Below are 26,910 nucleotides of genomic sequence, written 5' to 3'. Positions count from 1 at the left end.
CATTGAGGCCTGGGTGCGTAGGGGCAGGCAATACAGGTTCAGGGACCAGCGGCCTGGGGTGCAGCAGGCTCATAGGATCGCAAGCAACACTGCTCACAGCAACAGCATCGGTCTCGTGGCGGGGTGAACCACGCCCAGAGCTATGTGCTTTTTATTCACACCCCTACGCTGACCTGGTGTACGCCGGGCCAGCCCACTCTGCTCATGCTTACAGGGGGGGACGTAACAAGCTATCATCCACACCACACTTGGCATCTTGCACATTCTCATTCATGGGCCACTTGCCTCCTTCGCACATGCCTGGTTCCCACTTCTCCCCACATTCTGCTAGTGTGTGGCTGAGGTGCCATGCCATTGATGGCTTATGTACATGGCTGGCTCAGGTTTCCACAGTAAGTTATGATGTTGTGTCTGGTGGATGGGCATGTTGTTTGGCCTTTTGTATGTGAGTTTATAATGTGTGCATTCCCAGTGTTATGAGTTGCATGATTGTGGAGTTGAGGTGTGTGGTGTGTTCATTTATTGTGGAAGTTTGGCAGAGATCGTTGTTAGCATTTAGCTGAAGACATTTTGTTTCCAGCATTCATCATGTTGACCATGTGCTCGCCATGTGCTCTTTCCTTCTTCGCTGTCGCTTGCCCTTGTGCTTTGCTCAAAGAACTGGCTATACTTAGCCTCTGCTACTCTGCACATGCTCGGAAGAGTTTCTAGCTTCCCATGCACCTGCTTAGGTTTGTTACTGTCAGGATGTTTCTACTAAAGTCAGCAACTGTTGGCTCCTCCTTCTTTGTTGACTGTGCATTTCTGTATGACCATCTATGTATGTAACTCTCCTATGTGTGCTTGTACCGCCTTCTTTATAGCTCCTGTGTGGGAATAAAAGACCCATGGTTCTTCTATTCCTTGTGCTACTTCATACACTTCCGAAGGGTGTTGTGTGAATGTAGTTCCACCTCATGAGGTTAATAAAATATATTTTTGCTATTTCAGTTTCCATGCCAACTTATATTTACTGGTCTGAGGACTTGTGTGCAGAGAAGGGCAAACCCCTAGCACTGGTAGCCCTTGCTGAAGCCACCTCTACATGGTACTTGCCAACGAGCAGAGTATTTCTGTAGGTGCCCTCCTGGAAGCAATGTTTGATGTTGGACTGTCGGAAGATGTAGGAATCATGCACACTGCCTGGGTGGTTGGCGTCAACGTTGGTGAAGAGTCCCCAGTGGTACACTATTGCCTGCACATTGATGGAATACATGTGCTTTCTGTTGCGGTTATTGTGTACAGTGTTGCCAGGGGGCACAAGTAGGACACATGTGTAGTCAATTGCACCCAACACATGGGGAAGCCAGCTATGGGGTAGACGCCTTCCTTGGTCTCCAGCTGTTCCTGCGCAGTGTGGGGGAAGTATAGATAGTGAGGTACCAAGGTGAAGATGTCATCCATGACTGTTGTGAGGAACTTGGATTGTGCTGGCTGTGAGACTCCTCCAACTCTGGCAATTGTTGGTTGGAAGATACCAGAGGCCAATAAGTGCATCACGGCCAGCAGCTTTGTCTGAGGTGGGATGTTGGTTGTTCGCTGTGTTGGTAGCATCAGCCTGTTTGCAATGGTGGTCAGGATGCAGAGGATGGATGTCCATTTGAGCCTGTGGTGGGCAGTGACATTCCCTGGTGTTGGGTCTGTGAGGTTGGTGCATTTTCAGAGGGGTCGATGTCTTTGTCAGCGCTACCTCAGTGTTGGTCTGGGGGGGCGGAGGGCGTCTGGGGGTTCAGGGGGATGCCTGGGGGTGGTGGCAGTGTGATTTGTGGCCCTGTTGGTTGTCCGGGCAGTATGATCAGTGGCTCCAAGGCATCTGTTGCCCTTCAGGTGTGGCTCTGGCTTGGGCTCACTTTTCTTGTGCAGTTGTCCGACTTTTTTCTGCTGATAACGCGCCTTATCACCTATTTTGTGTTCTTATCGCCGATCTGGCTGGTCATTGAGAATCTTGCGGAGTGGCGTTGTCGCGGCTTTTGGCGCGGGAATGCCTACTCTGCATCTCATTAGCGATAGTTGCCTGGGTCATCTGTGGCGATGTTTTTTGCGGCTGCTATCATGGGTAAACTGGTGATATGGGCTGTTATCACCTGCTTGTGAATGGGGCGTTAGTTTTATCGCAACTTTGGCTGCAATAAAGTGCTGATAACATGGTGATAGTTCCTTGAGAATATGCCCCTTTGTTGTTTAAATGTTAGAAATGGGTGTCTCTAGTTGGTAGAGGTAGGTACCTTTGTCCAAATTGGGACCCTTGCTTCTAGTCAGGGTAAGGGGAACACACACTTTAGATAACCCCTGCTCACCCCCTTGGTAGCTTGGCACAAGCAGACAGGTTTATCCCGAAGGCAATGTGAAAAGAGTGTGTACCAAAACACACAGTAACACACACAGGACACCACACCAGTTTAGAAAATAAAATATCTTTATCTAAACTAAACAAGACCAAAAATCCAACATACACAGTTAAAAATATGACTTTAAAAAGGTTTCAAGAACTTGTACCATAGAAAACTATGGATGCATGACTTTTCACCAATGTACCTGTAGATGTGTCAAAGTTCTCAAGCCAAACAGCCACTGAGTAGGAAAACAAAGAGATGCAACATTCCTGAGACTTTGGGGAGGTGATGCAACAGTTCAGCGACACGCAGAGTGTAGGAAGGTGGAATCCGACTGCATGGTTACCCCAACTTTTTGCCTGGTGTTTTGATGGTTTTTGACTTAGTTTGGCTGGGATCCTGCTATCCAGGGTCCCAGCCTATCTGTTTCTCTCCCTAAATTGATTGCATGTACATTAGGTACACTCCAGATTGGTTACTGGGTTACCCTTGTGAGTCCCTAGTATATGGTACCTTAGGTACCAAGGGCATAGGTACCCCAGAGGCCTACCAGGGGCTGAGGCATGTATTATGCCACCCCTGGGAAGCCTTCCAAAATTACACCACAGGTCTGCTACTGCAGCTTGGGTAGGGTGGTCTTTGCACCTCTTACTTATATATAGTATACCTATATCTATCTTTTAAAACAGACACATTTAAACCTATAAGTCACTCCTATGGCAGGCCTTGACAATCCTGGAGGCAGAGTGCTTGGTTTTGTGTGAGAGGGCACCCTAGCATGAGCTGAGCCTCTCTGCAGCTTTCGGAATCCCTTCCTTATAGCTGTTCTGTGATACAGCCATGCCATATACTCTTAAGTGCATTATAACCTCACGGTTAATGCCAACTTTGGAATGGCTGCATCAAAACATGTCGTGTTTGGTATCAAACACTTTGGGATACTACCCATAGCCATTCCTTGTGGCGGGGGAAGCATTCCACCCTTCTAGAGGGAGAAGACATGTACACACTGGTTTGACCGGTAAAAGTAAAACAGAGCCCCAGCATCACAAAATGGATGCTGCTGCCACAGACATGAGTCTGACCTCCTGCTGCTGGATGAAACTCCGGCAGGGGAGGCCTGGACAATAGGTTTCCTGTCCAGGGAGGTGTAACCACCTCCCCAGACAGGCTTTAGTGTATTGGAGCAGGGTGGGTGCATTAACTGAATGCTTTTTAGACAGTGCCTGGGGCACACAAGGTGTCCCTGTGCATTTCCCAGTTCAAACCGGTTGCTGGGGCCCTCAGCCCCAGCTCTCACTTGAAACTGGACAAAGGGGAAGGGGTGTAACCACCACCTCCCCAGGTACTCCCATAGGTGGGACCTTAGAGTTAGTCCATCCCCTAAACTTGGTATATGTATAGGAACACAGTCCCTAGGACTTTCAGATTACCCTGGACGAAACTCTGCAACATATATCTTGGACTGTAGACATTCTATTTTGCCTAAAAGACTGAAGAAATCTCCCTTGGGGTCAAGGAGTGACTCCCCTGTTCAAACAGGCACCAAAGAAGCATCTTTCCAGTCTGCATTTTCGAGGCTCCCGCTGGATCCCGAAGTATCTGTGACACAGGACACAGACTTCCAGACATCTACGAGGCCGACGAGAGTCTCCAGCAGAGGTAAGACCTGTAGCCATCACAAGAGACGTGTGACTGGAACTCCTCGTCGTCAAGCACATTTGCTAGTGCATCAACTTCCTGAGCTTTCCTGAAGTTGTGCATTGGGCTATTTGTAGTCCAAGCCCTGAGCACGTTTTGCACTGAGGCTTGTGGGCCTACACTCCACGAGTGTTCCGTGGGCCTGCTTCCTGGATTTCTGCTCGAGACCCCTTTGCGATCCCTGGTCCGTCGACTGGTGGGTCCCCACGAAGGAATCTCTTTTTTTTTCTTGGACTTTCCTGGTTGCTCCAGACGTGCCCTGACTCCCCTCCAAAGAGTGAGTCCCTCAGACCTTGCTGGTCTGCACCTAAGCCAATCTTTCCATTCTGCGTGGGTTGCTGTTGCCAAGGCTTGTTGGCTCCAATATGGATACTGATGCTACAGCACTTGACATCCAACGTGGGATAGCTCGAATCCAGCTCCTGGTTGTCATCGACACCTCCTGGTCCTCGTGGCTGAAGAGTCAAGCTTCACCTACATCACCTGAAATCACACGACATCGGCTGGCATCTTCTTGTCGCCTTCGTGGTCACTGGCTAGTAGTTACCCATACTCTGTCCCCTTGCTTTCAGGTTCTTCAGATCTCCGATCCACCCTTGGATCCATCCGGACACTCTTCATCTGGTCGCCTGCAGCACTTCTTTGCAGCTCTCTATAGGAAACGACGACAAAGCCTGACACGGAAAGACACCTATGCACCCGGCTTCCCTGGGTGAGGTAACACGAGTACTTTGGTGCTCCCGTGGGTCTTGACTCTCGAAGTGTCCAGTACTGAAGGGGTTTGTTCCTTGTCCACTCCTAAGTGTCCTTAATGTTTAAAAATCTAATTGCGACTTTCTACATAGAAGTCAAGGGTGATTCGCGGCTGTGTTTAAACACTGCAAGAGTGCCCTGTAGGTCTCCTGCGTCCCTACCTTGGGTGGTTCCTGGTTGCCCCAGCAGGTTCTACAGGCCCTAAGCATTGCTTCTATCTCCCTCGTGGTTCTTATACCACTTTCTTAGTATATCGTTTGTGAGGTCCCTAGGCCAAAACGTATACTGTGCTAATTTACTGTGTGCTATTGAAGTCATTGTATTGTACTTTTGCCTCTAGCCTCATAAAGAGACTAGAGGGGTGTGTTTAGAATAAATACATATATTTTATATATACCTGGTGTGGTTCTCCTTTCATTTGATCACTCATGAGATTATAGACTGGTAAAACAAGCTGTTTTACATTCCTTCAAGACTTGGCCTGCAGGCTGCTCTCCACAGCTACCACTAGGATAGCTTTCTATAAAGGTTGTCTTAAACCTACCATCAATAAGGTTCGTTTGGACTGGTGCAAGGTGCCCACTAGAATAGTGGACAGCACATGCCAGGCCATCTTCTCACACAGAGGACGATTTGCAAAGAATCTGGTCTGTATGGGTATTAATGCATCAATTCTTCATGACGGTTCCGGTTTGCTGGTGATATTTCGGGAGTTTGTGCCGCACAGGTGCGATATGTGGAAATACGGGATACGTCGACGATCGATGCGCTGGCGCCGAGTGGCGCTGCGTCAGACCTCTTCAGCTGCGATCACTCGATGAGTCGATTCTTGCAGCGGCGACAGGCGTTGCAACAGTTTTTGCTGCGGCACGGCGATGCGTGGAAATTCTTCTCGCGCCGTAGAGATGCATCGGGAAAACAGCCGCATGTAGAGCGATATGTCAATTTTAGCAGTTCTGAACGTTTCTTCTTTCCTCCAGCTCCCAAAGAGAAGCAACAACCTCCAGAGGCCCAACACTGGCACAGGCATCTCTTGGCAGGCTAGAACTCACAGCAGCAAGTTCAGTGGAGCTGGGCGTGAAGTATTTGTGTCCCTGAGACTTCAGAAAGAGAGGCCAGCCCTTTGAGATCTCCTTCAAGCAGGGGACACAGCACACAGCAAAGTCCTTCACCTTTCCTTGGCAAAAACCGTGACTGCAGGCCAACCCCAGACACACAGCAAGGACAGTACTTCTCCTTCGTCTCTCCATCTCTTCTCCTTAGCAAAGGTTCCTCTTGAATTCTAGGAATAATCTAAAGTTCAGGGGCTTTAGTTATAATGCTTATACCCCAAAATGTATTTGTTCTCTTTGTGCAAGGGGCTCTGAGCCCAGTTCAAACCAATTCTGGGGGGCACTCTGACAGTGCACAACGTCCATTGTCAGTGTGAACCTTGACTCCAGACACACCACATGGGGGCGGAGCTAGCATTGTGGAAGGCAGGCCCAGCCCTATTCAGGAACAGGTGCCACTCCTCCCACCACTCCAAATGAAGATCAGGCCTATTCAGCCTAGTGCTGACTCATCTAGACTCCTGTAGCCACTGCATCTCCCCAGCCCCTGTCAGGCCAAAGCCAGACATTCAATCCACAAACAGGGAGAGGTGTACAGGATGGTTGAACAAGAAAATACGCAAAACAAAACACTTAATTGGAGGGTCCCAGGGCAAGTTTAACGACCCTATCTAGATACATACCCCAATATACAGTACTCATAACACAAAAAGTATCTAGGAGTCAGACAATAATGTAACTCACTGTGGAAACAGACCTCAACACAAATAGACAAAACCAGCGGAGACCCAAAAGTACAACCAGGTCTGACATATATGCTCAAGGCTAAAACTCAAGGGCATGGGTAAATATTCCCATCAGTTGCCATTCTGTACCGCCCTTTTAACATCATGTGGGTACTCCTTGCCCAGGAGCCAAAGAACACAACCTACAGATCATTTCATGGTTGTGTTAGTGTTTTAACCAAATGTGTTCACAGAAAGAGTGGTTAAGTGTAAGTTTAACAATATAGATGGCCACTGGATAAGCAGTGCAAAACAGTGAAAAAATAATAATCAGTGAAAGATAACAGACTAAAATTGGATCAACTGAGTAGACGTTGGAGTTTTAATTTTATCTCTCAGTTCTCCAAATCTAAAAAATAACGTGAATAAACAGATTTAACAAAATATCTGTGAGCAATAATGGTCGACATGTTTCAACATTCAAACAGAAAAGTTCCAAATGCTTTCTTCAGGACCCGATGGTAACTACTGCTTATATAATGTGCGATTAAAATGAATATCACCTGTTGTTTTCAGGTATTTTACTCCACCACAGACTATTGCCACATCATGTCGAAGATACGGCAACCACAGGAGAAACATGAAACACAACAAAAAAAATTGTTTTTGACAACATTATGTCGAGTTCACAATGCATCAATCTGATAAATTTATGACTGGTAAATTTATAACATTGTGTTGAAATACATATTCACAGTATCACTGCATGTCTCAATTATACCATTGCAGGACATGTGTGGCCACTCACCCATTAGTTGTGGTGATGGCGCTTCACCCCACCTGGCTGCAGCTCAGGTATAGAGGAGCACCGCTCTGAATTAAAATAAAACAAGAATTAGCGAGACATTTGGAGGCTTCTACGTTGTGCTAAAAATGAGTCATAGATTCAAAGAATACAGGACTCAACAGATCCTATGATTGTTCGTTAAAACTTGATGGTGTTACATACAAGCTTGTCATCTGGATCCAGTTCTTTAGTGATGTTATTTAAGTGGACCCTTCGTAATATTGTTACCCAGTTCTCAAAGTCGGAGTATTGAAGATACACCCAACCAAACAATGGTTAACTTTTTGATAGGTCAGGCAAACTCTCAAACTCCTAACCGACTGAGGATCAAATATCAATGACAGCCTTACTAATAAGTACGACCATGGGTGCTCGATATAACTCAGTCTCCCTTTTTCTGTCAGCCCGTTAATAAATAGCGCTGCTTCTAACATTGCTGAACAGTATTTCCATCCAATTATCTTTAACTTTTACTGGGCACACAGATTGAAGGCAGCATGGCAGTAGTATGAAATGCCACTCGCAACCTCATGTTTACAAATAGTCTGAAAGGCGGAGCAGTAAAGTTCTCATGCTTTCACTAGCGTTTAAAAAAGGGAAATAAATTACAAGCCCCCACACTCACCTAACCGTCGGTGTCTCTGGACTGGCGTCTGCACTGTCTGGGGAGGCACCGAACGGTAGGCGCTCGCCATTTTTAATGCCGCGTACGATCGTTACGCGAAGCTCACGGTCACCTGACCTGCAGAGCAAGCCGGAAAATGTAGTTCAACCGGCGAAAACATTACTCGTCTTGCTACAAAACCCATTCTTTGTTAAAGTTTAATGTCGGTACACATAAAAAAGGCTGAGGAGATGTAATTAAATCAGCATCTAGGAGCACTAGCGTCTCTTAGTTTATATAACGCATGGCCCCCTCGAACCTCAAGGCATGTTGGGAAACGTAGTTTTTTGAGAATGAGAGCTTAAGGAATTGCTCTTCCCTAGTCATGATGTATGTATCCCTAATAATAACTCTGCCGGAAGTATGGCAAATGAGCACAGTTTGTGCATAACTAAGCGTTCCTAGAATGCGTTAATGTTGCAAGTGACTTCATCAGTACAAGATGTTATAAGTGGAATGCTTATGGGTTATCTTCACTCCAACTGTCTCTTAATAAATAATACAGAGAAATAGTAGGAGAACAGTAAACCCTACTATTTACAAATTTCGTTAAGAGAAGTGTTTTGTCCAAGGGCCACATCAATAAAGTCGCTTAGATATTATTAAAGCCTCAGTGATATAAGGAACATAATTAAATCATATTCCCTGATGTAGTATAATTTCAAATGTTACGGCCCTCCCAAAACTTATAGTATCTGTCTTACTGGCATAGGCACTCATAGGGTCATCCAGGGTATCAGTTCATTAAGCCCATCTTTATCACTGTTTAGCTTGTAAACCCACTTTTGTTCCTTCTTGAACAAGAATTTGCCAACATCAGGGCAGTGTTCTGGTAGCAAAGGCTGTTCAAGAACAGTCCAAAGGAAATCATTGTGACTATGCCCGACTTCAAGGAAGTGGGAAGTTAATCTTGTTGCTTGTTTGCGGCAACGTACCGTACTTTTATGTTCCAGTATCCTTGTTCTTATTTTCCTTGTTGTCATGCCCACGTATCGTTTATTACAGGGGCATGTAATTAGATAAATAAGGTTTTCACTGTTGCAATTCGTAAATCTACGTTGTTCCCAGGGTCTGATGGTACCTATATCCACAGTCAGTGATTTACGCGTTTGTGGACAAACTGAGCATGTCCCACATGGATGATGGCCTAGAACTGGAGGTAAGTCCCACAAGGTACCTACTTGTCTAGGTTCCTTGGTTTTTGGCCTTGTGTGGACTACTTGATCCTTCAGGCTCTGTCCCCTCTTGAACGCAAACAGGGGCTGGGGAATGTTATCACCACCTGTATTCAAGATCGACCACTGTTTACGAATGATTCTTTGCACCTGGTTGGATCTTGTATTAAAGGTGTTCACAAACGTGATGCGATTGGACTTCTCTTTAGGTGCATTTACTTCAAGAAGGGCTTCTCGGTTATTATTAGAAACCCATTTTTTAGACTGACGGATTATCTTCTTTGGGTATTTCTTTTCACGAAGATACTCCTCCAGCTTTTTTGAATGAGTGTTGAATGCTTCTTTGTTGGAGCAATTTCTCTGGATCCTGAGGAACTGGCCAAAAGGCAAATTGTTCCTCAGGGCCCTAGGATGACAACTGTCATAACTCAATAGAGCATTCTTGGCCATGGGCTTTCGATAGAGCTCAGATTCCAGCCCTCTTTCTGTTGCTACAATTCTGAGGTCTAGAAAAGCTAATTGAGTCCTACTGTACTCCACAGTAAATTTCAAATATGTGTTCCGGGTATTCAACCATTGATGGAAGGCCAGCAAATCCTCTTCAGACCCACGCCAAACAACAAATATATCGTCTATATATCGCTTCCAAATTTGAAGCGATAATAGATATGGGTTTGTTGGTGTTAATACCTCCATTTGCTCGAAGTTGTGTACATAAAGATTGGCGAGACTAGGAGCGAAGACACTACCCATACTGGTCCCAGATGTTTGTAGGTAGGTAGTGTCTTCGAACCTGAAGTAGTTGTCTTTCATCGCTATCTCTGCTAAACCCATGATGAATGAGACGGGTGTGATCGATTGGAGATCCCTTTGTTCCAACAGGTGTCCCACAACTTTGAGTGTTTCTGTTTGGGGTATCGAGGTGTATAATGACTCCACGTCATAAGAAACCAAAATGTCCGTATTGATGTCAAATTGTATTTCTGGAAGCAGCCTCAGGACGTCCTTGGTGTCTTGAAGGAACGTCGGCATTTCTTTGACCATCGGATTCAAAAAATAATCTACAAAAGTGGAAAGTGGTTCCAAAACAGAACCAATTCCTGAAATAATTGGTCGTCCCAGTGGTGGTCTCTGGGGTTTATGGACTTTAGGGAGACAATAAAAATAAGGAATGACAGGGTGAGTAGTTTGAAGGTACTGGCCCTCTTGAGGCGTAATCCACCCTTCAGAGGTAGCTTCTTCCACCATGTGCCCAATCGCATTCTGTGATTTTTCAGTAGGATCCTCCAAAAGGGGACAGTATGCGTTGCGGTCTTGTAATTGTCTCAAGCATTCATTTCGGTAAGTGTCCGTATCAAGAATAACAATTGCACTGCCTTTGTCGGCCGACTTGATAGTGATATTCTCATTTGATGTTAATGTTCGTAGGGCCAACTGTTCTTTTTTTGACAAATTGAAAAAAGGCTTGTTCTCAGTTTTGCAAAGGTTGTGTATGTCATTCTCTACCGCCTCCTCAAAGGTCAATGCCTTTGCTGGTAGACCGATGGCAGGTGGATTAAATGTTGAGGGTTTCTTTAAACCAGTGTTTCTGTCCATTTCAATGTCAACACTCGTTTGTTTGGCAAAAAAATAATGAAGCCTAATTTTTCTAAAAAATTTGGCTAATTCAATCTGTGCCAAAAATGGATCTCCGACTTGGGTTGCTACAAAGCCTAAACCTTTATTTAACAATCTCTTTTCATCAGCCGAAAGGACATAGGAACTTAGGTTCATCACGAGGCTGTCGTATTGCTTGGGCTCGCCGTTCCTTGGGGGACCTTCCTCCCGTTCCGTAAGTCCATTGTTGGCTGCTGTGATATTGGGCCCCAATGGACTTGTTGTGCTGGTCCTTGTCCTTGTCTCCTACTGCCCCTCGTCTATTTCGGGCCAAACCCTAAAAAAGGAAACGTACCCGGACCTTGTTGCATTTGTGGTGGGCAAAAAGGACCCATCTGTTGAGGATATGCGGGCCCATGTGACCAGGGGTTAGGCTGCCACCATGGTTCATATTGGTTCTGATTTTGATTCTGGAAACCCCCCTCCACTTTCTTCGGTTACCGCGTCCTCTTTGCATGTTACTGGTATTGCTATTCTGAGAGGTATCTGAATCGCTTGAGGCGTCATCCGAGCTGGAGGTAGCATACATAGAGCCACCTTTACGCCCGTTGCGGTTAAACGCAGGTGCAACATAAGATTCATTCGTATAAGGGTAGATCTTCTCTGTGGAATACTTGGCTAGATCTTTTTTGAATTTCTCCAACTTAGCAAACAGGATTGTTTCTTTGTAGTCTTTGTTATTCTTATTGCTTTCATCCTGCCCATTCGTAAATAATGTACTTTTCAGTGTTGTTTTAATCTGTCCTTCTAGCACCTGGATCTCAATTAATATTTTATCAGCCACTCGTTTCGCTGTATTTATTATAAGGACTAACCAGTCCCTTGTGCACCTCCAGGCTAGCATAGACCAATCCTTGACGAACTCTTTATCATCAAGAAAAAGTCTAGGAGCCTTGTTTACAATGAGGCCTGAAGGCGCACAGTTACCGCGTAAATATTCCGCCATTGTAATTCCATGGACTATAGTTCTAGAGTGTGACTTTTTAAGTACAAGGACTTTGGCCCACCCGACTTCATTGCCGCTTACTGCCACAGGGATCCATTCTAGTATGCTAGGGTTCTCATCAAGGATACTTTGAACTTCCGTATCTTCAAATGCCAGACCCCAGATAGAGGCCATTCTTAAAGAAGGTGCTAGAATATTATATTAGACACAAAAAAGCCAAATAAATGTCTCACCAAAAAAACAAGTAAATTTGGTAAATTTTGAAATCTATAGCAGTAAAAAGGACTAACCGCTTTACGATTGTCCACCATGACGGAAATACGGACCCACAGCCGTAGCTGTACTCTAAACACAAAACAAAACACTTAATTGGAGGGTCCCAGGGCAAGTTTAACGACCCGATCTAGATACATACCCCAATATACAGTACTCATAACACAAAAAGTATCTAGGAGTCAGACAATAATGTAACTCACTGTGGAAACAGACCTCAACACAAATAGACAAAACCAGTGGAGACCCAAAAGTACAACCAGGTCTGACATATATGCTCAAGGCTAAAACTCAAAGGCATGGGTAAATATTCCCATCAGTTGCCATTCTGTACCGCCCTTTTAACATCATGTGGGTACTCCTTGCCCAGGAGCCAAAGAACACAACCTACAGATCATTTCATGGTTGTGTTAGTGTTTTAACCAAATGTGTTCACAGAAAGGGTGGTTAAGTGTAAGTTTAACAATATAGATGGCCACTGGATAAGCAGTGCAAAACAGTGAAAAAATAATAATCAGTGAAAGATAACAGACTAAAATTGGATCAACTGAGTAGACGTTGGAGTTTTAATTTTATCTCTCAGTTCTCCAAATCTAAAAAATAACGTGAATAAACAGATTTAACAAAATATCTGTGAGCAATAATGGTCGACATGTTTCAACATTCAAACGGAAAAGTTCCAAATGCTTTCTTCAGGACCCGATGGCAACTACTGCTTATATAATGTGCGATTAAAACGAATATCACCTGTTGTTTTCAGGTATTTTACTCCACCACAGACTATCGCCACATCATGTCGAAGATAGGGCAACCACAGGAGAAACAGGAAACACAAAAAAATGTTTGTTTTTGACAACATTATGTCGAGTTCACAATGCATCAATCTGATAAATTTATGACTGGTAAATTTATAACATTGTGTTGAAATACATATTCACAGTATCACTGCATGGCACAATTATACCATTGCAGGACATGTTTGGCCACTCACCCATTAGTTGTGGTGATGGCGTTTCACCCCACCTGGCTGCAGCTCAGGTACTGAGGAGCACCGCTCTGAATTAAAATAAAATAGGAATTAGCGAGACATTTGGAGGCTTCTTCGTTGTGCTAAAAATGAGTCATAGATTCAAAGAATACAGGACACAACAGATCCTATGATTGTTCGTTAAAACTTGATGGTGTTACATACAAGAGTGTCGTCTGGATCCAGTTCTTTAGTGATGTTATTTAAGTGGACCCTTTGTAATATTGTTACCGAGTTCTCAAAGCCGGAGTATTGAAGATACACCCAACCAAACGATGGTTAACTTTTTGATAGGTCAGGCAAACTCTCAAACTCCTAACCGACTGAGGATCAAATATCAATGACAGCCTTACTAATAAGTACGACCATGGGTGCTCGATATAACTCAGTCTCCCTTTTTCCGTCAGCCCGTTAATAAATAGCGCTGCTTGTAACATTGCTGAACAGTATTACCTTCCAATTATCTTTAACTTTTACTGGGCACACAGATTGAAGGCAGCATGGCGGTAGTATGAAACGCCACTCGCAACCTCATGTTTACAAATAGTCTGAAAGGCGGAGCAGTAAAATTCTCATGCTTTCACTAGCGTTTAAAAAAGGGAAAGAAATTACAAGCCCCCACACTCACCTAACCGTCGGTGTCACCGGACTGGTGTCTGCGCTGTCTGGGGAGGCACCGAACGGTAGGCGCTCGCCATTTTTAATGCCGCGTACGATCGGTACGCGAGGCTCGCCTTCACCTGACCTGCAGGGCAAGCCGGGAAATGTAGTTCAACCAGCGAAAACATTACTCGTCTTGCTACAAAACCCATTCTTTGTTAAAGTTTAATGTTGGTAAACATAAAAAGGCTGAGGAGATGTAATTATGGGCATTATGTACCGCTCGTACGCGGCATTAAAAATGGCAAGCGCCTACCGTTCGGTGCCTCCCCAGACAGCGCAGATGCCAGTCCGGAGACATCGACGGTTAGGTGAGTGTGGGGGCTTGTAATTTCTTTCCATTTTTTAAACGCTAGTGAAAGCATGAGAACTTCACTGCTCTGCCTTTCAGACTATTTGTAAACATGAGGTTGCGAGTGGTGTTTCATACTACCGCCACGCTGCCTTCAATCTGTGTGCCCAGTAAAAGTTAAAGATAATTGGAAGGTAATACTGTTCAGCAATGTTACAAGCAGCGCTATTTATTACCGGGCTGATGGAAAAAGGGAGACTGAGTTATATCGAGCACCCATGGTCATACTTATTAGTAAGGCTGTCATTGATATTTGATCCTCAGTTGGTTAGGAGTTTGAGAGTTTGCCTGACCTATCAAAAAGTTAACCATCGTTTGGTTGGGTGTATCTTCAATACTCCGGCTTTGAGAACTGGATAACTATATTACGAAGGGTCCACTTAAATAACATCACTAAAGAACTGGATCCAGACGACACTCTTGTATGTAACACCATCAAGTTTTAACGAACAATCATAGGATCTGTTGAGTCCTGTATTCTTTGAATCTATGACTCATTTTTAGCACAACGAAGAAGCCTCCAAATGTCTCGCTAATTCTTATTTTATTTTAATTCAGAGCGGTGCTCCTCTATACCTGAGCTGCAGCCAGGTGGGGTGAAGCGCCATCACCACAACTAATGGGTGAGTGGCCACACATGTCCTGCAATGGTATAATTGTGACATGCAGTGATACTGTGACTATGTATTTCAACACAATGTTATAACCTTACCAGTCATAAATTTATCAGATTGATGCATTGTGAACTCGACATAATGTTGCAAAAACAAACAAAAAAAAATTGTGTTTCATGTTTCTCCTGTGGTTGCCGTATCTTCGACATGATGTGGCGATAGTCTGTGGTGGAGTAAAATACCTGAAAACAACAGGTGATATTCATTTTAATCGCACATTATATAAGCAGTAGTTACCATCGGGTCCTGAAGAAAGCATTTGGAACTTTTCCGTTTGAATGCTGAAACATGTCGACCATTATTGCTCACAGATATTTTGTTAAATCTGTTTATTCACGTTATTTTTTAGATTTGGAGAACTGAGAGATAAAATTAAAACTCCAACGTCTACTCAGTTGATCCAATTTTAGTCTGTTATCTTTCACTGATTATTATTTTTTCACTTTTTTGCACTGCTTATCCAGTGGCCATCTATATTGTTAAACTTACACTTAACCACCCTTTCTGTGAACACATTTGGTTAAAACACTAACACAACCATGAAATGATCTGTAGGTTGTGTTCTTTGGCTCCTGGGCAAGGAGTACCCACATGATGTTAAAAGGGCGGTACAGAATGGCTACTGATGGGAATATTTACCCATGCCCTTGAGTTTTAGCCTTGAGCATATATGTCACACTTGGTTGTACTTTTGGGTCTCCACTGGTTTTGTCTATTCGTGTTGCGGTCTGTTTCCACAGTGAGTTACATTATCGTCTGACTCCTAGATACTTTTTGTGTTATGAATTATGAACAAGAAAATAGCCACTTTCTAAAAGTGGTATTTTCAAACACAATATCTGAAAAAAATATCTTTAATAAAAGATGTGTTATTAAATCATCTGTTCTGGGATAACAAACTCAATTTTTCGATCTTATCCCTATGAGAAGATATGCTTGTAAAATGTTACAATGCATTCCCCATTCTATGGGGCAAGATAGCCTTTCAATAGTGAAAAACAATATTGGCAGTATTTCACTATCAGGACATGTTACACACAACAGTACATGTCCTACCTTTCACATACACTGCACCCTGCCCAGGGGGGGTATCTTGGGCCTACAATAGGGGTGCCCAATGTGTAATAGAAGGAAAGGGTAGGGCCTGGCAAGTGGGTGCACTTGCCAAGTCGACATGGCAGTTAACAAACTGCGCACAGTTACCTTGAAGGCAGGCGCTGAGACATTTTTTTAGGGGTACTCATGTGTGTGGCACAATCGGTACTGCAGGCCCTCTAGTAGCATTTGATTTACCAGCCCTGGCACACTCAGTGTACTTTATTAGGGCCCTACTAGTGAATCAAATATGTCAGTCAGGGAGAACCAATCACAATACCAATTTACACAGAGAATTTATGCACTTTAGCACTGATCAGCAGTGGTAAAGTGCCCAGAGTCCTAAAGCCAACAAACACAAGTCAGGAAAAAATAGGAGGAAGAGGCAAAACGTTTGGGGATAACCCTGTAAAAAGGGCCATTTCCAACATTAAAGTTTGAACAACAGCTGTAATTTTGCACTACCTGTCATTCACCTTGGACCAGGTAACAGATACTGAGACATTACAACTCAGTTGTAATAAAGTATTACTGTTTAGCAGATGTGCCATGTCGTTATCATATGTTACCAAAGATGTCACAACTCAGTTGTGAGACAGGATTTAGGAAGGACTTTTATACATGGATTGCAGGGGCACATGTTTAATAAAGTTATATATTACTATAAAATAACATAAAAAAACATCATATAAAGTAGCAAAAAGTAACACAATTATAGAACATGTATAATAAGATATGATGTAACAACATTTATTAGACCCATAAAAAACTTAATAGCATGATACTTGATAATATATTTGAATATATAAGTAATATAAGATCAAACTCTACTGCCTAAAAACCCTGAGGAGGGTCTGGTACCTTCTCCTAGTCTACAGTCCAAAATAGTCTCCGCCTACTATGTTTGTCACCTACAGCCATCATTACAAAGAAGTATGATATTTCATCAGCTCTCTGAGCCCTTTGTTGTTTTTACCCTTTAAATACCCCTCTAAACCTGATGTGGCAAGGGATTTTTTTTTCAACCTTTAGAAGGGTACATTTAAAGCTTAAAAATAGTAGTGTTTGTAAAGTTTTTCAACATCTGGATGAACATTATGACCTTCATTTCAGAATGCAGTACACATGGAAAGAATACAAAACTAGGAGTAATAAACATATTTCTCCTAGTTACCCCTCACCCACGGATTTGACTCTTCCCCATGTTTACATTATTTTGTAAATCTTGCACAATGTCAAATTCCATTATTGTTTCATGGGAAAACCTTCACAACGCCTATGGAATACCTCCAGGGTGCAGAGTAAGGCAACACAGCGATTAGCACTGTATCGCCTCACTCAGGATTTATGAGGCCACTCAAAGCCATGCAGAGTGGGTTTACGTAGTTTTGCATGGCTTCAAAAATCTTTATGCATCACTGTATGTGTTGAAAAGTGAAGTGGGGCTCTCACAAATAATCCCCTTAATTTATTGAGGACAGCAGATTCAGAAATATTAAGCTTCCCAATAACAAATTCAGCGTATATTTTACAGGTTTTCCGGATTGGATTATAGGGAAAATTATCTAGCCTTGTAGAAAAATGTACCTCAGAAATCAAAGAAAAACATTGACCAGGCAAAGGTAAACCAAGAAACTGAAACTTTTTTTAAATGTAGGTGATTGTTTTTAGCAAGCCTCATATTGCTGCCTTACCACACATTTCTTTTTAAAGAACTCGTTAAGTAAGAAAGTTAACTTTAAAAGTCTGGAGAGCTGGCGGCAGTATCTATCAGCGGAGGCTGCAGCACCCCAGGCTTTTCTTGTTCTGCGCATCCCTCTAATCACTGGCCACTGTTCTCCACTTTGATCCCTGTTATCAAAAGCCCTCTGAGTCGTGTTGGGTACGTGACACTTGTGGTAGAGTGAGCCGGCTGCACAAAATAATTACAATTGAGCCAGGTGCATGGAACATGGAAGATAAACATTGATTTACAGCTGTCCCCTGTCTGAACACAGCAAGTCATGCTGAATGACATCCCATCCAGCCTGGGGACAAGCTCTGATAGCTTGTTCCGCTTACTTCAGGGATTGGTGTTTGGCTTAAATGTGGTGTCCGGGTTTCATTTTTATTGTTTTGTGTTATTTACTTTGTTGCTGCTTTCTAAGTGTTTCTTGCAAAGGAAAACAATATACATCCTGATAGGACTTTCGACTGAAATGTAAAATTTTGTAAAAAGATCAGGCGCCCTATTACACATTGGATCACTGACATATCGACAGACACTATATTGACCTACCATAATATCGGTAAAAAAATATCGATTACACTAATATCAACAGACTATACTTATTTAAAAAAATACACAAATATAGAGACCAAAATATCGTCATACACTTACATCGATATCAGTATTATCGAACACAAATATATCGTTATAAGAAATATCGAACTTGTTTAAAAAATATACCAGCCGTCAATAATATTGATGAACATCATATATAGACTAATAATATCATTAGAAAAATTATATTGACATGTTAAAAACATTTATAAACATACAAAACTTACCCCAAATAATGGATAATTATTAATAAAGACACACAACATACAAAGAAATCAATTAAAACATGTTTTAAATACATTTGAAATATTACCATGAAATATATTAAATACACAATTATTTACTATTCAAAATATAATACCTAAAGGAAAAGCACATAATATTTCCCATCGTAAACAATATGATTCACATATAATATAATAAACCACTTTAAATTAGAAAAATGCCATACCTGAAACTTAATTAGTGTTTTCCATATATGGAAAGCAACCACCAAATCAATTAAAGCAATAAATATCAACCAATGACATACACACACTATTAAAATAAACCAATAAAATTAAAACAACAATTAATTAAACACTATATAAACACACGAAAATTAAGCATTATTTTACACTTTAAACAAAAAGAAAGAAAAGGAGAAACTCTGCTGGATTGCTGCCAGAACACTGGACTACATTATAGAAAACTCTCTTTCCTGCTCCACAAATTAAGTAAAATAACATTTAGAAACAAATACGACTACTAATCTTCTAAAAGCACTATACAAAATAATTAATATATGTTTTTTAAATGTATATCTCCTCTGAAGATAATTCTAAAAAGATTCAAACACCTACAGAACAATGTGAAAAATCGAGTTGCAAATAAAGTAAGTATCAAACCAAATTAAATTAAAACAAATTGGTAAAATATTCAACAGAAGTCCAAGTTAATCCCAAACCCACTCCCCTTCATACACAGTTAAACAAAATTATTAAAATTACCCTTTTTTTACCAACAGGAATCTCAGCAAGAATACCAAAAGCAAACAGTAAAGAAAACCCATAAGCATTGAAAACGACTTCAAATTCAACGTTGTAAGTATAAAACTGACAATGTATATATTTAAAAAAATAAAACAGTACAAAAAGATTTATAGAAATGTTCTATACATTTTTCTTAGCATTTGAAACATCACAATGACTGAAGGCGCCCAATTCATAACTTTAAAAAAGGGAACATTTTTACTATGTTGTATGGGATATGTGTACACTCAAGAAAAGCAAACAGGAGACAAAGTCAACTGGAAATGTAGTAAATGCTATTCTAACAAATGTTATGGGAGGACTGCAACAAAGTAAACAACTGTACTATATGTTAGGGAGTATAACCACAACCCTAACGTTGCTGAAATTGAAGTTAGAAATGCATTAGACAATATGAAAGAAGATAGCACTAGATCAGAAAAGTCTACTACAGAAATGCTTAAAGAAATGCTCCCCACAATCCCACAACATGCAACTGGCCAAATGCCCTCCATTTCGCCCCGAAAAAGAACAATAGCTAGAACTAAAAAAGCTATTACCACCACCACATCCATCCCCAAAACTTTTGCAGACGTAGAAATTCCCCCATAACTCACAATTACCCATAACGAAGATCAATTTCTTTTTTCATGATAACAAATCTAGAGACAAAAGAATAATATTATATGGAACTGCTACTAATTTACAAAAACTCCAAACCTGTGACACTTGGATGATGGACGGGACTTTTAAAATATGTCCCAAGCCAGTTTATCAGTTATATGCTATACATGCACTTCATCAAAACTCAAACATCCCTTTTCTATATGCTTCATTACCAAATAAGCAAAACACCAACTATATTGAACTATTAACAAAAATTAAACAAGAAACCAATAATTATTTTCCCAAAAACTAATCACTGACTTTGAACAGTCAATGATACAAGCAATAATAAAAACCTACCCTCACACAGCAATTCAGGGTTGCTATTATCATTTTAATCAATGTATTTGGTGACACCTCCAGAATCCACACTAAGAGGCTGATTATGATTACGGAAGGCCCGTCACCGTCAGCCATGTGGTGGCGGCCCTTCCTCAATCAGACCACAATTTCCCCCGCCACATTACGATGGTGGAGGGAATCGCTCTCGGACCGTGGCGGGCACAAAGACCATCCACCACGGGTCTGCCACGGCAAACATACAGATTGCCTGGAGGATAGTCCATATCGCCCAAAATGGTGGCGGTGCCTAACAAGGCACTGTCCACCAAATCAGGATGCTGGCTACAGCCGGCCTTTCCATGGTGGCGATCCCACCATGGAAAGGATGGTGGGAGTTTGTTAAGGGGGTCAGTTGCGGCCCCCTCCTGTGTTGGGGAAGGTGCGGGTGCACTAAGGAGGGTACCCATGGTACCCCCCTAGTGCCCCCTACATTTCACAGCACTAAGTGGCAGGCACCGTGTGGTGCCTATCACGTAGTGCAGTGAAATGCACATCCTGCCTTTTTTCTCATTGAGGCGGGTGCTGCAGTCAGCAGCACCCGCTGCAATGTTAAATGACAGGATGCGACCGCCATGGTGGTGGTCGCATCCTGATTTGGTTTGTGGGACCGCTGCATGCATTGCGGATGGTCCCGGTCTCCACTAGGATGGCAGATGGACTCCAGTCCGTCCTCCATCCTAATGACCCCCTAAGTATTGAATATTCAACAAATAGCTATTTTGCATATCAAATTAAAAAACGTATAGCACTGGCATACATCCCAGTTACTGACGTAGCCGAACACTACAATTTACTAATTGAAAGTGCATACCACCAACAAAATGAGCAAAAACTAAGGAGTCAATTAGGATGTTGGTCGGAAAACCATTCCGACCATAATGGTAGCGAAAATTAACCGCCTGCAGGTACTGCGGGAGAACTGGTGGTCAGATTAGGATTAACCGCCAGACAAATCCGACCGCTGCGGACGAATCCCACGAAAGACACCGGGAGCATGCGGAGCATGTGAAAATCCATCCGCGGCAGTCTGATTTGCTACGGAAAGACCCAAACCGCTGCACTGGAGCGCATTGACCGCAAGTTAAATTAGGATACAATTGCGGTGCCAGCGGAACAATCCACTTTTTCCAACCGCCGCGATCGCAACTATTCATGAATGGGAGAGCCGGTGGAAGGGCTTTTGTATTACGACCACCGCAGTCGCTCCGGAAGAGTTAAAACACATAACAAGTCTACCAAGTGTGGTGATCAGTTTGGATCAGCCTCAAAAAACACCTAACACACCCCAATGACACATCCCCATGGCAATTACAAAATACAAATCCCAGGTCATCCCACACTACACACATGACAGGAATATTTCATTTGACCCACCCACATAGCTAAGTATAAAACCAGCCCCTTCCCTGGCCAGAATCCTTTGCACTACTCCACTACTGAAGGAACCAACCCCACAGCACAAAGGAGAGGAAAATCTGCACACATTACACCATCACAACAACACACACACCACACACATCACCACCACCACCTTCACACCTGCACCTTTAACACATTTGCCCATCACACACCATGACACAGAAGAAACGCCCAAATTCACTGACAATGAGTTGACAGTGATGGTAGATGAGGTAATCAGAGTAAAACCACATTTTTTTAGAAGCCTAGTCCAACAGACACCACAAGCCACTAAAACTCAAATGTGGGCAAGGATAATCAACAAGGTCAATGCAGTAGAGACCATCCTGCGCTCCCAGAAGGAGATCAAGAAGTGGAGAAATGACCTCAAGAGCAAGGTGAAAGAGAGGAACAACAAGAACCTGAAGCTGGCTCAGATGACTGGCAGTGGCCCTCCCATTCCAATACGAACATTCACCGAATGGGAGGAGAAGGTGCTTGCCACATTGCATTCAGAGAGTCTCACAGGGCTATCCGGCGGAGTGGAGACTGGTAAGTACCAACAAATGTCTCACATTACAGTGCTTTGTACTGTCTTGCAAAACTGCAAAGCGACACGTCCTAGGCCCAAAAACATTCATGTGCACCACACTCTCCCCAATACATGTCTCCCAGATCTAACATTTACTCCCTCTGATTCACCCCAAAGGTAGCTAGCAATATTTCAATTGGGGCATGTATACAGGCAGCCAGCACTACAACTTCCACCATGCACCCCAGTTCCAAAGCTGAGCAGGATGTAACACTCCACCCCACACCCACAACCATGTATCAGCCATTGCATTGCCCTCTTCAAACTTACAGTTAGGTAGCCATCTTACCAAGGAGGGAGGTTTGCTCATATCAAACTAACAGGTAGGTAGCCATCTTAACATGGAGGAGTGTTTGTGGGTGGAAAGCCTGTATTACAACTCTCACCAGGCTCCCTTGTCCCAAAGCTCAGCAGGATGAAGCACTTCCCCCACCCACAACCATGTGGCAGCCATTGCATTGCCCTCATCAAACGTACAGGTAGGTAGCCATCTTACCAGGGAGGGGGGTTTGCTCACATCAAACTAACAGATAGGTAGCCACCTTAACAATTAGGGGTGTTTGTGGGTGGGAAGCCTGCACTACAACTCCCACCAGGCCCCCTTGTCCCTTAGCTCACCAGGATGGAGCACTCCCCCCCCCCCACAACCATGTGGCAGCCATTGTATTGCCCTCATCAAACTTACAGGTAGGTAGCCATCTTAACAGGGGGGGGGGTTGCTCACATCAAACTAAAAGGTAGGTAGCCATCTTTACAGGGAAGGATGTTTGTGGGTGGGAAGCCTGCACTGCAACTCCCACCAAGGGCCCCTTGTCCCAAAGCTCAGCAGGATAGAGCACTCTCCCCACCCACAACCATGTGGCAGTAATTCCCCTCAAGTGTGTCACAGAACAGGTAGGTAGACAGTGTCTCGCATTACAGAGCTTTGTACTGTCTTGCACAACTGCAAAGCGACACCTCCTAGGCCCAAAAGCATTCATGTGCACCCCACACTCCCCAACACATGTCTCCCAGATCTAACATTTACTCCCTCTGATTCACCCCAAAGGTTGCTAGCAATATTTCAATTGGGGCATGTATACAGGCAGCCAGCACTACAACTTCCACCATGCACCCCAGTCCCAAAGCTCAACAGAATGAATTACTTACCCCACCCACAACCATTTTGCAGCCATTGCATTGCCCTCATCAAACTTACAGGTGGGTAGCCATCTTACCCGGGAGGGTGGTTTGTTCACATCAAACTAACAGATAGGTAGCCACCTTAACAGGGAGGGGTGTTTGTGGGTGGGATGCCTACACTACAACTCCCACCAGGCCACCTTGTCCCTAAGCTCACCAGGATGGAGCACTCCCCCACCCACAACCATGTGGCAGCCATTGTATTGCCCTCATCAAACGTACAGGTAGGTAGCCATCTTACCAGGGAGGGGGTTTGTTCACATCAAACTAACAGGTAGGTAGCCATCTTAACAGGGGGGGTGCTCCCATCAAACTAAAAGGTAGGTAGCCATCTTAACAGGGAGGGATATTTGTGGGTGGGAAGCCTGCACTGCAACTCTCACCAAGCGCCCCTTGTCCCGAAGCTCAGCAGGATAGAGCACTCCCCCCACCCACAACCATGTGGCAGTAATTTCCCTCAAGTGTGTCACAGAACAGGTAGGCAGACAGTGCATGAACCCTGCCATTCCTCTCAAAAAGCATGGAGCCATATGACCACACTAGCCCTCACATGTCATCCAACTTGGCATAGATCCAATAGCCACTTCCAGTGTGCAGACAGCTAAGCATATGTAACTGTCACAGAAATTAAAGTTTGAACCACAAAGTCACATGTTGAAGAAATTCAGGCTACAATCATGCACAGCACTGAATGTTTTGTGTAAGTGCGAGTGTGGCAGAGCACCAAGGGCCATAAGAACACAAAACATGCATGGTCAGTTGTAAAAAGAAAGTAAAGTACATGATATTACAAATGTATGCATAAGATTACAATGGCTAGTTCAGGCTCAGATGTAACGTCTTCCATGCAGAGTAAACAAAAAGATGATTCACATCAAGTTGTTGTGCTGCTAGTCGTTAGATGACGACAAGTCCAAGTAATCACTTAATCTGTATGTGGAACATGGTATCTATTGACATGTCGGACCATGGACAAGTAATATTTGTACCTCCACATCATATCATGATGCTCAGTACCGTGCAGCCATACAAAGTGCTATCAATGTAAACTGTGTGGTGTATAACATGTAACATCCAAACATCTAACACCAATCTAGTGGAGTGCACTTTAATGACCATTTCACCTCTGTCCAACAGGAGATCAACAATTGACTGCTGCAGGAGACAACACCGACCTGCAAAGCCAGTCTCCCCCCAGTCTCCGTGCCCAAACCTGGCCCAACAGGACTGCCAGGGTGCACCACATCCTAGACCCCCACTGTCCCCACCTCAGCAACAACAACCGTGCTGACCCCTGCTGCAACGACCCGTGGGGCCTTACGCACCACCAGTGCTGCCTGCAACATTCTTCCTGCCTCAGTGGATATCAACACCACCACACAATCTGAGGAGGGCAGGGAGAGTCTCTGGGTGCATCGAGTGGCTGCTGGACCTGCTGCTGAGGTCCATGGACACGCATATGGGCCAAATTGTGGACCTCATGGGCCAGCTTGTGGGTTTCCTGAGGGACAGTCATGAGGCCCAAAGGACAGCTCAACATCCCTCCAGTGGCCCGCAGGATGATATGCCAACCCCCTCAGCTGCGGCCACAGAGAGGAGTGAGCTGGAATAGGATGACTCCTCAGACCCTGCTGAGCCCGCTGCAGAGGCCCCCCTCGAAAATGCAAAATGTGCCGTCCGAGAAACACCACAGGAGGATCAAGTGGCAAAGCACTAGCCAAATGCCAGTCAAAGAGCCAGCCATAATGGTACCTCTCTTCACTTTGACATTGACTTTGTTGACTATCCTTACCCACAAACCATGTTGATGGCAGGTGTCTGTTGGACTGCGTCACCACATCAATGTGGTGACTACTCCATTGTCTCGTTTACCATCACTGACAACTCAATTGATTCACTTTGCACCATTTTCCGAAACATCACTTGTCCTTCACAAACACTCTTTGTAAGTAAACACTCTTTACACACCTATTGTTTTGTGTCAGCTCCATGTTTATCACCGGATGTACAATGTTGACTCTGATTCCAATGTACCAGAAGCTCTGATTGTTTCAAGGCATTGAGAGGCTGAAGGGACCTAGAAAGACACAAGAGAACAACATTTACTTGTCAGGTGATGGCATCACAGCCTGTACACAACACTAGTCATCCAGGTACATATGCCAGCACACATCACAATGAGGAACAATATCAACATAGACATCATGTGGCTGGTCATGACTACACGGTGCCACAAACATCAGCCATCAGCGCAGAGCTAACAATAGGCAGCAGTCAAAAAGCTCATCTAGGCCTTTTCACTACCATCAAAGACATCAGATAATGGCCCTGTTGTACAATGTAACTCACACTCAAGGGAAGTAACGGTTGATGAGTTGTTATCGCAGGTCGACACCTTCCTCCTCTCCACTATCCTCGTCACATGTGTGGGTTTGCAGGCGGGGCATCTGCTGCTCATCTTCGTCCAGGAGCAGGGGTATTTCTTTGCGCAAGGCCAGGTTGAGGAGCATGCAGCATGCAGCTACGATCTGACACACCCTTTGGGGAGAGTAGAGTAGTGCACCTCCGCTCTTGTGCAGACACCGGAATCTAGACTTCAGAAGCCCAAAAGTACTCTCCACCACAAGACATGTCCTGTCATGGGCCTCATTGTAGCCAACTTCACCTGAGGTCCTGGGATTCCTCAGTGGGCTCAGCAACCAAGGCCGGTTGGAATATGCAGAGTCACCTAGGTGTGAGATACCCAGACCAATTTTGTAATGTAACTGTGGCCAAGGACAGCATGTCACATATACAGCAAGGTACTTGACTCTGCCAACTTACCCACAATCCATGCACGCTCCGGATGCAGATTTGCCATCAACTGTGGTATGATGATGTTACGCAGTATGTAGGAGTCATGTGCTGATCCTGGAAATTTATTGGTAATTGGTGTTGTGGGGAGCACTCCGGGTATATCCAAATCCTTTAGGTTTATCCAATGGTGCTATGATTAATCAGGAGAGTCACTCCTGAATACTTTAGACAATGGTTATGGTGGGTTTTAGCTCACCTAATCATGCACTGTTCACTTGGTGCTCCGCACCTGAATAACTTAAATATTTAACACCACTCTTTACACTTCGTATTTGCATTTATTTTCACATTTATTTTCAACTTTTCTATTATGCTTCTTGGCATTTGTTATTTGCATTATTCATAACAATTTCCATACGTATCTACAATACATGTAAATCGTTGTTACATTGAAATTATAAACATGACATTTCTTTTTCAAACATTTATCGATAGGCCCAATGCATTTCGGCACCCGGGTGGTGCCTTCATCAGGGGCAACTCTGAAAAAAATGAAAAAGTACTCAATGTGAGAGTCTAGTATATGGTTGATCATGGGGGTATTCTTATGTATTTAATAAATGGCGTAC

The sequence above is a fragment of the Lissotriton helveticus genome, chromosome 3_1 (assembly GCF_964261635.1).
Source record: "Lissotriton helveticus chromosome 3_1, aLisHel1.1, whole genome shotgun sequence".
Lineage (NCBI taxonomy): Eukaryota > Metazoa > Chordata > Amphibia > Caudata > Salamandridae > Lissotriton > Lissotriton helveticus.
The sequence above is the reverse complement of the archived record's forward strand: the minus strand, read 5'-3'. Positions refer to the sequence as shown.